Source organism: Martes martes, assembly GCF_963455335.1.
Source record: "Martes martes genome assembly, chromosome: 18".
NCBI classification, from domain to species: Eukaryota; Metazoa; Chordata; class Mammalia; order Carnivora; family Mustelidae; genus Martes; species Martes martes.
In genome coordinates, this window is record NC_137906.1 from 13,706,817 (window position 1) to 13,720,725 (window position 13,909).

The window sequence follows — 13,909 nt, forward strand, 5'->3', positions numbered from 1 at the left end:
ATATCCGTACGGATACTCTGACCTGTTTTCTGGAGCTCCTGGGGGAGCCGGGGGCCGGCCAGGACAGAGCACCCTCAGAGGCACGTCTTTCCTTCTGCGTGTGTGTTTTAGAACAGAGGTCAGGCCTGATTCCGCACACAAGCTTACATCCTTTTGATTTTGTATATGATGAGCGTTTCCCCAAGTCCTTCGACATTCTATGAAAAAACGCCATTTTAGGGGGCGCCTGGCTGGCTCAGTCGGTTAAGTGTCCAGCTGTTGACCTCAGGGTCAGGAGTCTGAGCCCCACATTGGGCTCCATGCTCAGCGTGAGGCTACTTTAAAAAAAAAAAAATTCTGTTTTTTCCTGACTGCCCCTCCAAAACGTGATGGACGTCTTGGTACACAGCTCTGAGTTTCTGTCCTCAGGAGAGATTCCCAGAAGGCACCACGTGTCTGTATGGCCCCACTGCTTTTTCGGAACGGTCTTGCCAATGACCCTCGAGCTCAAAGAGGTCAGCAGCCAATACAACTCGCCACTGAGTCCCAGGTGGGGCTTCTCCACTTGAACCCTGGGGGAGGTGGGACCGTTCCTACCCACGTTTCCAAGAGGGAGCAGACGATGTAGAGAGGTTCAAACAAACTGTCCTTAGAGCCACCCAGCTGGGAAGAGTTGGGGGCGGGGCAGGAATGCACCTGTAGTGGGCCTCATCACCCGGAGAGGTGGGCCCCCATCAGCCAGAGCAGCAGGGGCCCCCATCACCCGGACCAGTGGGGACCCCTCTTTCCACACCAGACTCCAGCACAAGGTTGGCAATTTGCAACAAGGTATAGACATGCGGCTGCCTGGAGAAAGCATCAGCTGCACGAACACACAGACCAAATCGCACCGCCTGGGGAGGGGCCCTCGCAGGCAGGCTCTCCATGGAGCCAGAAGGACCCGAGAGAAGATCTGGCTTTCCAGAAGTGGCTGTGTGGGGAGGGGGGTGCAGCACAGGGTGCACAGGGGCAGCTTCCCTCCTTCCTGTGTCCGTTCCACTGGACGGACAGTCCGTGAGCACCTGCCCACCCTTGGGGCTTGGCCAACTCCCCCTGGACCAAACAGGCACAGGTCCCTGGCCTTTGGGAGCTTAAATTCCAGCGACGTAAGGCAGACAGTACAAGGTAGTAAAAGTGAATACCGGGTAGGGGGTGTTAAAAGAGGAAAAACGGCCCCGGGGAGAAAAGGCAGAGCTGGCCGGGGGCCCACTGAGAAGACGATGTCCCCAAAGCCTGGAAGAGGTCAGGGAGGGGCTGGGGCCTGTGTCTCAAGTGAAGGAGCAGGTGCAAAGGCCCCGTGGGTAGCTTCAGGGGCAGCGAGGAGACCGGTGTGGTGGGAGGAGGCATGGAGAGACAGGCATGGATAAGGCTGTGCCGAGGGCTCTGGCCTCCCCCTGGGAGGTGTGGGGGGTGCTCCATGTGTGTGTCTTGCCCACCTCCTCCCCAGTGGGCCAGCACCACACTGTGTGGACGCTGGACCCTCTGGCCAGCTTTCCAGGTGGGCTGTGAGCTCCTCACCATCCAGGGCCCTGGGGGCTGGGGACAGGAAGGCGCTCAGGAGACCCTGGATGAGGGAGCCCTCTGACTTTCAACCCCATAGGCCTCAGTGTCCTCCTGGGCAGGAGGAAGAAGGCACCATCCCAGGAGGGGGACGGGGGGTGCTGCCTTGAGCCCCTGACACCATGCACACTCACGGTTTATTTCTGGACATGGGTCCCCTGACCCTGTTCCTATGCCCTTACCTCTCCCCACACCTTCCACTCATGAGCGTCCTCGGGGCACCCAGCTAGACTGTGACGCTCTCCCGCCAGCTGTAACCACCCCAAGTCATCCCTTGCTGTCCCAGCCAGCTCGGGATCCTTCCATCATTGAGAGCAGTCTACAAACTAGCATTTAGGGCAGCCTGGTTTTCCTGGACACCCGGGAGGGGCTGTGTCAAGGGCAGTCCGAACCAGCCCCAGTCCGCAACCCGCCCCCTGCCAACCCCCCCAGGGCCTCCATCCTGTAAACCCCAAGCTCCGTTTTTGACCCAACACCTCATGGGAACCCACAACTACCCAAAACGTAGCTGCCAGTATTCACCCACCGTATAAGCCAAGGAGACGGAGGCCAGAGAGGGGAAGCCACCTGCCCGGGGATGCACAGCTCCAAGCGCCCCTCACTCTGGGCCTCATTTCCAGGTCCTCCTCCCACCCCTGCAGGGGCTATCGTGTCAGTGTGCTTGCCCACACCCCCCGCACCACACTCCGCTCTGGGGTCCATGGCCCCCGGACACCCCTAGCCCAGGCACAGCCCAGGAAAATCAAGAATGCCTCCTCTGTACCGAACATCCAACAGCCCTGCCACGTCTGTCCCGGTGGGAATCGGACCCAAACTATAAACCTCGGGCTCAGCCCCACCGTCCCCACAGAACCCAGTCCTGTGGCATGGGAAGGGCCCGGAAGGCGCGTCTGGGAGCCTCAAGCACAGACCCGGGTACCAGAGTTTGGGGAGACGTGGCCGGCAGTTCCAAAGGAGGCTGGCCAGGCCCCACGTGCAGCCCGTGATCCCTCCTGGGGCTTTGCCACGCAGACAGACCACAGGGACCCCCAGAAGCTCTGGCACATGTGGGCTACAGCCGCCGACAGCCACCGCCTCTGAACTTAGAACCGAGACACGTGTCAAACACAAGGACAAAGTTCTGCCACCTCCAGCACACGCCCCCACACGTGGCATCACGTGGCCCCTGGAGACACCCGCCTACATGTGTGAGGAAACAGCCCATTAGGCCTCAGCTTTGTTTCGAGAACAGTTTTGGCCTCGTGGATCCCACGTAGGGTGTCCAAGATCTACTGAGAACCACGGTCTTCTCCCCGAACCCCCTTCCCTGAGACTCCTGCATACCCATGGGCAATTGCATGGGGGGATGGGGCTGGCGCCAGCCGGCGAAATCCCATGAGCCCTGTCCTGGCACCGGCCCCAGCCCCACTGGCCACCAGGGGCCCAAAGAGCCTGGGAGGAGCAGCCACACTGGTCTCAGACGCGCTTGGGCTGGCAGGTCACTGGGACCTGAGGCTCCAGCTTGGGCACAAGGCTGCTGGAGTCCCTCTGTCTTTCCGTGCCGGTCCCAGCTGTGCCACCCTCTGGCACGCTCCTCCACGTGCAGGTGAGGGCAGCAGCTCAGCACGCGGGGCACGGGACACAGCTGACCTCCTCCTGCATCGTCCCATGGGAGTCTTTCTTATGTGGGATGTTGCGGGCACTGTGACGGTCCCCAGGCCTCAGACGGGGCCACAGGGCTGGACGGCAGCCAGCCCGTGTCTCTAAGCCATGCCTCATGATGGAGCCCAAGCTCCTGCGTGCTGACTGCGACCCCGAAGCAGGAGAGGTCGAACGGTGGACACGGGGTGGGACGTGTCCTCTCCTGAGGGCAGGGATGACTCTGCACGGCCCTTCCACACTGGGGCCTTGGCCACGCTGTTCAAGCACACCCCCACCTCTGGGGTGCCCACGTCCCCCTGTCCCAGCCTCTGCTTTGCCGGAAGGGCAGGCTGCCCAACCCCACAGCACTGGGCCCTTGTCCCCGTCTGACTGGACAGAGGCCCGAGCCTCTGGGCAAGAAACGCACTCTGATTCTTGTTATTCTGAACACGCTCGGCACAACAGCCCAGCAGCTGCACGGAGCCCTTCGGGAGCCCGGGCCCAGCCCTCGGGCGTCTAGAGCAGCTCCATGCGAAAGGCGCGGTGATGGCTTCATGCTGCTCCGAGGGCTTCCGTTTGCCAGGGTGGATCCCAGGGCTCAGAGCACAGGGGCGAAGGTCCAGGAGTCGGACCCGGGTCTCCTGCTGTGGCTCCCTTCACCGGCGAGCCCTGAGCCCTAGCCTAGACTCCGGCCGCCCTTCCTTTCCCTTCCCCGTGCCCCTCCCTGTCCAGATGCCGGCCGTGAGCCTAACTTCGGCGTCTCTCCTGCTGCCCTGTTTTCCTGGGGCTGTAACAGGCCCCTGAGCCTCCCTGCCCAGCAGCACGGGGGTCCCTGAGGCCCCTCCCAAGGAGTGGGCGGGGGAGGAGCCCTGCGTGGGCTGAGCTTCTCGGGGTCCCTCCCAACCCATGGTTGGGGGGGCTCCATGCCCTCTTTCCCTCACCCTGGGCTCTGCTGCTGCCTGTTTGCTTCCAGAACCTGGGCCACCCTGTCCTGGGGTGCCAATGGCCCTGTCCCTCCCCAGACCCCTACACGGCGGGGTGTCTCCTCTGCAGGGCTGGCTGGGAAGTCCGGCTCTGGCGCGGAGCTCGGAGCACCAACCGCAGCCCTGTACCAAACTGTCCCGGCACTCCCCACCTCCTGCCCCCGGGGCTGTGTGGGGAGCTCCGTTTCCCGCAGCCAAGTGGAGGTATGACCACCCCCAGGGCGTCCTCGGGGCTCGTGCGACTGGACCCGTGCTGCACTGCAGCCCATTCAGCCCAAACCCTGTGACCTGGGCTCCAGCCCCCGCAGAGTCCCCATACCCCAGGCTTCCCATCCCCCGCGTGACGCCCATGACCTTCGCGCCTCCTCCCTACCTTGCAGCCCCGCATCCTCGGGAACTGGCAGGAACTGGCAGAAGCAGCGCGACGGAGGGCAGCATGGACCCCTGTCGTGGGGTACCCGTGTGACGTCAGCACCGGGGCAGAGACTAACTAGGGTGGACCCAGTGGAAAGTGTGATGGGGCTGCCAGGCAGGAGCCGGGCTGCTCGCTGCTGCCATCTTAACCCCGCGCCGTCCACCAGCGGGCAGAAGGCTGACTGGAGCTCCTGGGCCCCAGGCATGGCTGCTGACCTCCACGGAGCTCGGGCAGAGCATGCCTGGGACTCCCGGCCGCTCCCAGAAACACATGGGAGAGGGTGGGGGGTGGAGCCTAAGCTCCTAGAGCCAAACAGGTGAGGCAGGTAAGACCTCAGGTGAGGCAGGTAAGCCCGCACGGTCCAGGTAAGACCCCAGGTGAGGCAGGTAAACCCGCACTCAGGCAGCAGTTACCCCAGTAATGTGGGGGTACAACTCCAGCATATGACACACACCCAGTTCTGTCATCATGCCTGCCAGAACTCCCCCTGGATTTGGCAGTCCTCCTGTAAGAATGGAATGACTTTCCAGGACTTTTCTGTGCCAGGCACTCTGAGCGCTCTGCACATGTACCCTCATTTCAGCATCTCAACGAGCCTGAGCTCTGTTGTCCCCATTTTACAGATGAAAAACCAAGAGCAGCCTCAGTGCAGAACGGGGAATGTTCTAGAGTCGGTGAAGCCAGCCCTGATGACCACCCGAGGCCCCGTGGCCTTGGGTGTGCCTTAGGGGCTTCCGCCATTTGCCCCCAAAGAGCTTTGACTGAGGACCGGTCCCGTCTGGAGGATTTTGCAAAGACTTCCCAGCAAGCCCGGGGAGGCATACGAATCGTCCTGAGCCACGGGGCTGGTGGTCAACCATCTGGACTTGGTACTCAGGCAGCCGGGCCAGGGAAAGTCCTTTCCCATCTGAGCTCTTTTCCCACCTGCAGGATGGAGACGCCAAAGGTCCTGGCTCCACAGGGCAGGGCGTGGGGCCAGTCCCTCGGCTGGGTCGCCTGCAGAGCACTGGCCGGAGGGGGCCTCCATGATAGTCCCCTGAAACTCAGTACGTGTACCCCTGCACCGCCCTAGATGCACTGAACATCCCCTCAGGGATACAGGGCCTCCAGGCGGTGGGCCAGGGACTGGATGACGTGGTCACCTCCGGTAATGCTTATGCCAACCCAGAGGGCAGGAGGCTCAGGGAGTCCCAGAAACGGACACTGAGGTCCGTGCAGTTCCTAAGGTGCATCACGTCATCTCGTCCCAAGCCCCAGTCCTCATCCTGACCTCACGCAGCTCCAGACGCCACCCGGCACGGTCGTGCTGGTCTTCCTCCCGGGTCTCTGTGTTCTCTTCCAGATTTCTCCCCCCTCGCCTTGTCACCTGCTCCCGTGGCTCATGAAGCACTGACTGTGCACGGTGCACGGACCCCTCCCTCTCTCCCTTGCTCACCCTGGTCCAGTCTGCAATTCATACGACGACTGTGTGCAGCGGAGCCCGGTTTCCCTGCTCACCATCCCTCCCTCCCTCCCTCCGTGCCATAAACCCACGCCGGGACGCGAGTGCTCTGGGAGGCGTCTGGATCAGTGCCTGGGACGTAGCAGATGGTCAGTAAGTATGTGCTGGATGGAGAAACCCTTGATGCCGTCAGATAGAAGGCTACCTCTTCCGTTCGTGTCCAACTGAGGTCACGTATTCCCCCAAACATCCGTCGGCACCACCTCTGAGCTGGACTCCTTCACAAATGGGATCGTGCAGCCGGAACTGCTAGCGGGAGGAAATGCAAGTTCTGGGGGCACAAAGTCTGAGACCCGTTTAGGACACCTTGGCCATGGTGAGGAGAGGTGGGGGGACGCTGGGTTTGGAGCACAAGCCAACATGCTGTGGACACGCCCCTCTCCTGACACCCTCACCAGCACCCCTTCATGGCCTCGTGGCCAGGACGGACCAGGGACAAGATCGTAGGGGGGTGGGTGTTGGTGCTGCGGTGGCCCAGTCGGGAGGGCCGTCCAGGAGGGAGGGTGGGGAGGGGGCCTCCGGGCCGGGTTCTCAGGTTTCTGGGGCCTTCCCTGGACGAAGCTGTCCTATCGAGTGGTGGTAAGGAGTGAAGGGTAACTGGCGGGGGGGCAAACGGGGGGCCCTACCGTTCTCTCAGGAGATGTGGTGTGACGGGGAATGAGACCAGAGGAGCTCAGGAGTGCAGACAGAGAATGCTCTAGAATGGGGTCTGGGAGATGCTGGGGGAAGGGCCAGGGCTGATGTCTGCGCTGTGGGGGCCGGAGGTGCCCTCGCCCCCTGGCGATGGTCCCTTCAACTGTAGAGAGAACCCACACCAGATCCTGGCATGCCATTAAAGACCGGGGAGAACAACCTTCTCGGCCTCTACAGAAGCAGCCTTGCCCCCTGCACTCAGAGCCTGTTCCAGTCTGGACACTGGAGGTGTTGGGGGGTGGGTGTCCGCACAGCTGGGGAGAGGCCCCGGGGACAGCCCCAGCACGATGTTCCCTTAGGGTGAGGTTCCCTTCTGGCGTCGGGGGACTCCTGGGCCCCCAGAGGGCTGCTGCCCTAGGACCCCACACCTGTCTCGGCTGTGAATGTGCCCTACCTTGAGCTCCCCAAACCAAGACACGCCAGGATGCCCGGGGCTCCCTCCCTACTGTCCCTCCCGGGGGGGTCCCTGCCCCAGCCCCACAGCCCCAGGTTATCAGGCCGCCCCCCTGACAGCACACGGACCTCCCGGTCCTGAGTCCGCGCGCCCGTCTGCCTGCCGTGACCCAGGGAAGCACGGTAGTGGGCCAGGCAGGGTGCGCAGGGCCGTGCAGCCCGTCCCCCCATCCGTGGGGCCCAGACAGACCCGCCAATTCAAGCAGCCACTGTCCTGAGCCCCAACAGCACTGGGTGCTGGCTTGGGACCCCAAAAGCTCAGTGAACAGGTGAGGGCAGGGAGCGGGCACCCCAGGCTCCCAAATGTCACCTGGATGGCTGGGAAGCCTCTCCCGCCTCCTGGCCCCTGTAGTTGGGGGAGAAGCTTCCCCACAGACTTCTGGGAGGCGAGGTGCCCCTCTCCACTGCTCTGCCCTGCACTGCCACCAGCTCCCATGAGGTCCCTCTCTCCCTTCCCCCAGGGTCCTACCTGGGGCTGGTGGCGGGGCGTGGGGGGGAGCCGGCCAGAGGGAGAGACAGAGGGGCTCTGTTCTCAAGGCCCCTGAGCGGGGGGCCCCCTTCTTTCCCATGGCCAGGGCATCCGGGCTCCCGTGGGGCCCCCACAGCCAGCGGCCGTGAGAGCGGCGCCCGGCTCCACCCAGGGCCAGCGGCGAGTGTGGTCCGGGCCCCGCACGGCAGCCCCGTGGCGGGGACGGGCTCCACGTGCAGGGGGAGGTCCCGTCTGAAGGCTGGCCTTACCGCTCCGGCTCGTCTTGCCCCCAAGCTGCCTTGTTTCTCTCCGGAAACCTCTATGCTAAGGGCTCCCTTTGAGCCAAGTGTCGCCCTGCTCTGGACCGCCGGCCCCCGGGCCCTCCCCAGCCGCCCACCGTTCTGCCCAGCCTCAGTCTGGAGAAACAAGTGCCCCCACGGATGGCTGAGGGATTTGTCATCATGGGAGTCTGTTGCTTCAACCGTAAGAAATGATGTGACAACAAACGTCCATTGTAGCAGATTTGGAAAACTCTGAAAAATCAAGGGAAACAAAGAAGACCCTGTCGTGTAACCCTCGCGAGGTCGTCTCTCGACTTGCTGCCGGACATCCTTCACAGGATCTTTTTGCTCCGTGTCCGAACCTATTTCTCAGGGGTCTGCACCCCACGTCCGGCCCTGCGGGCGGCCCTCCCCGACAACGAGTGGAAATGGGCGTCCCCACCTGGGTGCGTGGTGTTTCGTGGATGGGTCACCTGGTTCAGGATGTTTAGTTTTTTTCCCAGGTTCCTCGCTATTTTACGAGCGCACAGTCTGAGCTGATCTTACTTCCATACATCTTTGTGGCCCGTGTGTCCGACTCTCTCCCCGTCGGGATAAATGCCCACAAACAGAGTCTGGCTCACGGGGCTACATGTTGGACGCGCGTCCGGGTTCTCCCCGTGGGGGTCAGAGACGCGGGAGCCACACGCCTCCCCGCCCGCGCCCTCCGCGCTGCCCCACGGACACACTGGCCGCGGACCCCAGACCACTCCAGTGATGTCTCCTCATTAGAGCCGGTTCTCAGAACAGGCGGTGATGTCGAAGGGTACCGTGTCCAGCTCCAGGCTTACTGCCATCCTCCGTCCGGGGCATCCCCGCACCTCCCTGCACCTGCTCCCTGGGAGGGGTTGGGTAGAGGCCCATCCGCAGCCTCAGAATGGGATCTTACTGGGAATAAGGTCTTTGTAGAAGGAATTAAGGTAAGAATTTGAAGAGGAGATCGTCCTGGATCAGAGTGTCCCTAAATCCAACGGCAGGTGTCCTTCTCAGTGACAGAAGACAACGCAGGGAGGCCAGATGACCCCGGCGGCCAACACGCAGGGTGTGACCACAAGCACGGGACTCCAGAGCCACAGGAAGGACCCTCCCCGAGAGTGTCTAGAAAGAGCACAGCCCTGCGACACCCTGACTGGGGCTTCCGGCCTCCAGGACATAGGGCATGGGTCTCGGCTGTTTTCCAGCCCTGTGGTCTGTGGAACTCGTCGGAGCCTCAGGAAGCTGATCCCGGGCTGCAAACAGGAGACCCGTCCACAGGGCTGTTGCCGGGGCCAGGAAGCACTCCGTCGGCCCCGAGAACACGGCAGCCGTCATCCAGCAAAGCTCAGACAGCTGCGGCGTGCCAGGTGCTGGGCGGGGGGACGGGCCACCCTTCCGTCCGCTGGCAGCAGACACTGCGAGGGCGGACAGAGCACTGCGGATGCCGCTGGAGAGCCTGTGCAGCGTGAGGGGGACGAGAGGCCTGGCTCGGGGGCACGGGGGTCCTGCCGGCCAGGGGGACTGCAGGTCAGAGTGGGTGGGGCCTCTGGGGAAAGGACTGTCCCAGGGATGGGGGAGGGGGGAATGAAGGGCTCAGGAAGGGGAGCAGAGCGACATGGGGGGCGGCGGGGGTGGTCAGGGGCCTTGGAACAAAGGCAAGGGGGCCGACAGCCTGGCACGGGCGTTCGTGTCTTTCACTAGGTCACCTGGGAGCCGTGCGGGGGAGGCCGGAACATCGGGCCCAGGCTGTGGGAGGATCTCACCCTGCTGCTCAGTGGGACCTGGAGTCAGCTCAAATGGAGCAGGGATGTGGACTCAGGGTCTCCCTGCCCCTGCCCCAGCTCCCCCAGGCCTCCGGTCTCAGCAGTGCTCCTGGAGTTCAGGGGTGGTCACTGGAAAGTGAAGCTCAGCCCCCGCCCGCCCGCCAGCCTGGAACCGCACCCGGGCTCCCGGGCACTCCCAGCTCCCGGAGCTGGAGCCCCTCACCTACAGCTCGGGCGGCCACGGGTTGGGGGGTGGGGGTGGGCGGACAGAAGCCCCTGGCGTTGGAGGTGGGACAGATGGGAGTGAGGGGCAGAGCAGGGCTGGGGCTGCTGGGGGGGGGGCCACCTCCGAGCTCTGGATTAATATCCCTTCGAGCCAGGCTCACAAAGTCCTTGTGCCCCCAGAGAGCAGCCAGACGCCAAGGGGCCGCCCCAACACACCATACAAGGAGGGCCCTCCTCATGGGCTCGGCCAAGCCTGCAGGGGGAGTGGGGGTCCAGGAGGGCTGCTCTGGCCAATGTCCCCTCCACCTGTGTCTGCCTCCCTCTGGGGCATCCCTTTGCCTCTCCTGGTTTGGGGAGGTCAGGGGACCGGAGAGAGACCCCACTCTTCTCAGAGACACAGAGACACACAGACACCGGGTGAGCACGCGGCTGGGACAGACGCCTTCTCGGGGGGAGGCAGCCCCATGCCCTGGGGACATCGGTCCCCGTCAGGGTCACCTGGACTCCATAGGTGGCTCACCTGGGCCCCAGGGACCACAGCCCCTGCTCTGGGCCCCGGCAGCCGCTGGCATAACAGCTCCATCCCCGGGGCCCAGCTGAGCCTGCCCAGGCCCAGCACTGGAGGTGGGGCTCAGTCAGGGAAGGTGGCAGGGGAGGGGTCCCGAGTGGAGCCTCACTGGGCTGCAGGGGTGCAGTGAACCCGTGTCACGGCATCTCCCACCAGCCAGAGCAGGGAGGGTGGCAGAAGGAGGTGGTACAGCTGCATGGCCCCCCTTCCCTGATGAGGCCATGAGCCCCCCCGCACCCACATCCACACCCCAGTCCCGGAGCTATAGCAGCTGGGGTGGTGCCAAGGACACGGGCGCACTCCCTGAGTGTCAGGGAGTCCCACCTGGAGCCGGGGTCTCCCAGAAGGGCCTGCTGGGTGCACCGCACACCCCGCCCTGCTGGGAGGGCCGGAATGGCAAGAGCTGGAGCCCCAGGCAGCGGCGGGGTCCGGCCCATCGGAGCCCCACGCTCCGAGCCTGTTCTGGGAGCTCCTGGTGGGGCAGCCCCGGGGCCACAATCACCCCACCTTCAGGTGTGCAACCAAGCCTCCCCCCGTGCCCTCTTCCCACAGCATCCCAGGAAACACTCCCTCATCCCCATGGACACCAGGGAGCCTCTGGTCAACCCCCAGGCGATCTCCTGACCGGCCCCAGTCCCAGACAGGCTGCCCAACCTCACCTGGGTGATGGCCTAGGCCTCCCTGCAGCCCCCTCCAGGCCACGCACCCCACGGAGGCCTATGAAGGAGTCCCCTCGCTCCGGAAGTCCAGGCTTCCCCCTGGAGCCCCTCGGCCCGCCATGTCCCACACGTGCCCCTGGCTCTGTGTGTCCCAGATGCTACCCTCTTTCTGCCTCTGGGGTCCCTCTGCCTAGAAGGCATCCCGCAGCCCTCACCTGGGGTTCCCAAACTGGAACGGAACCCCTCCCCGTGCAGGGGGCCCAGGCACTCTGGCCGCCGCCCCCGGCTGCCCTCCCCACCTGCTCCAGGCTGCCTCCTTCCCTCCCAGCCCACCTCCAGGCCCTCGCAGGGCAGCGCCTTCCACAGGCAGCCCGCGGCTCCCCTTGGCAGGGGCGACGCCCACTCCACCATGAGCCCAGCGCGACTTCTTCCCAGAAGCCCTCCTCACATGCGCCTCACCTGGTCAGCGGTGGTCCTCGGCGCGGAATGGCGTGCTGTGGGCTGGGGCGCCGCGGCCACCTCTGTTGCGCTCCCGTCCGTGTCCTACGAAGCACTCAGACCAGACGGGTGCGCGGCCGAGCCTCGCAGCCCATCAGCCCCGCCCCTGCACACGGCCCGTCTGCACGTGGCACGCCCAGCGCACGGGCTCGGACATACCTGCCTCCATCTGCACACGTGCACAGGGCACGCCCGGCCGCGCCCACCTGCGGGCAGCCCCGCCCGGAGCCCTCACTGCCCTCCCCACACACACAGGTCACACACGCGCCGCCAGGCTGCTCGCTCGCTCATGCCATCCCCGCCACCCTCACTGCAACAGGCGCCCAAGCTGCTGTTTGCCGCCTCTGCCTGCTGGCGTGTTTGCCAAGCAGTTTCCATGGCGACACATCTTGGCTCTGACGGGAACAGACAAGTGCAGGGAAGACAGTCTCCACAGAGGCGATGAGGCTCAAGGTCTCTGCCCTCAGGCTCCCAAGCAGGCAAGGGGGGCGTGGTTCGCTGTGGAGACAGCCCCCCAAACCCTGAACCGGGCTTGCACACGGAGGAGGTTCAGATTTTCCTCTTGCTACATACTGCAGGGGCTACATACTGCAGGGGCTGACTTTGGTCACTCAGTCATTCAACAAATCCCCCATGCTGGCTGCAGTACCTGGGCATGGGCCTGGCTCCCAAAGGACTTGGTGTCGTGTCCTGAGGCTGGACTATTGTTCCCACTGGCCCAGTGAAGACCCATCCGAGGCAGGTGAGCAGTTCTGAGAGCACCAAGGCCCAGCCTCCCCCTACCACATGGAGGCCGGTTCAGTGGGGCAAGGGTTCAGGGCTCCCCCTCTGTGGAAGATCAACCCCAAAGCCCTCCCTGAATCACCCGCGTGCCCTTTGCAGAAACTCCTGTGGGAGGTGGAGCCCGTATCCCACCTTGAATCTGAGCCTGTCTTGCAATATGGTTGGGCCAGTGATGGTGACAGATGAGACGCTGTGGCAGGTCCCCAGGGTGGGGTGTGTGTGTGCCTCGGCCTGCTCTCTGTGGGCTGGAGTGACCACATGAGAGCAAGCCCGGGCTGGCCTGCTGGAAGGTGCGAGAGCACAGGGGGCCTGGGCCATTCCCGTTGAGACCACCTCGGAACAGCTAGCCCCCAGCCAACTCACTGGCGGAGCCCAGATGCAGGAGAGCAAGCCTAGAGAAGCAGCAGTGCCTGCAGGGCACCCCCAGACCCTTTAGACACAATCAAATGCTGTTGTTCCAAGTCCCTGGCTAGAGAGCTTGTTACACAGCAGGAGCTAACTGATACACCCCTTCCCAAGGGCCCCAGCCGCCAGCCACCAATCTAACGCAGTCAGCACATGGTGAGAGCCCTAAATGCCCCCCACCCCCAGGCTGCTAAGGACCAGCCTAGAGTGTGTGGGCAGGACACAGACCTACCAGATGCCAGCCTGCTGCCTCCCAGGAGCCCACAGCACACAGAGAAAGGCTTTATTCGTCCCAGCTCCCAGGTGCAAGAGGGTGGGGGACCTGCCCAAGGCCATGGCCACAGGATCCGGCTGGATCAGAACTTTCATTCTCTGAGTTTTGCTCTCCAGGGGACCATGGCCTGTGACTCCCATAGTGGGGTCAGAGGGCAGAAGTCAGAGCCAGTTCTCACCCTAAACTGAAAACCTGAAGGACTGCGTTCTTCGGGTGGGGATGGGTCAGAATCACACCTGCCCCCGATCCTGCTGGGAACCCCAGGGAGCTGCACCCACAGTGACCTCAGACCCAGGGCCATGGTACCTGGGTGGGGCTCTCAGCTTCAGGCTGTGAGTGTGGGTTGGGGGCGGTCCCCACTGAGCTCCCCAGAAGAGTTCCTCTTCACCCTAGGCCTCCAGGTGTTGGAGATCCAGGGAGGAGCACACGGTTAGCGGCCAACAACGGGCGGAAACGAGGAGCCACAGGCAGGCACTGAGACAGACTTGGATCCTGGGATTGTCCCATGTTGTGGCAGATCCCAGCTGGCTGGCCCCAGTCACTCTCCCCCCACCGCCATGCTCCCCAGAGTGCGGCGCTGTTGGGCATGACCACGGGACTGAAACCAGGCCAGGGAACATGCGTGGGAACGTGGGCCTTCCACGCCCAGCCCACGAAGCCACTCCTGTTTGATCCTTCATGCTCTCCTCTCATTTCTGTATGCCTGGCAGGGACCCAAACCCGCAG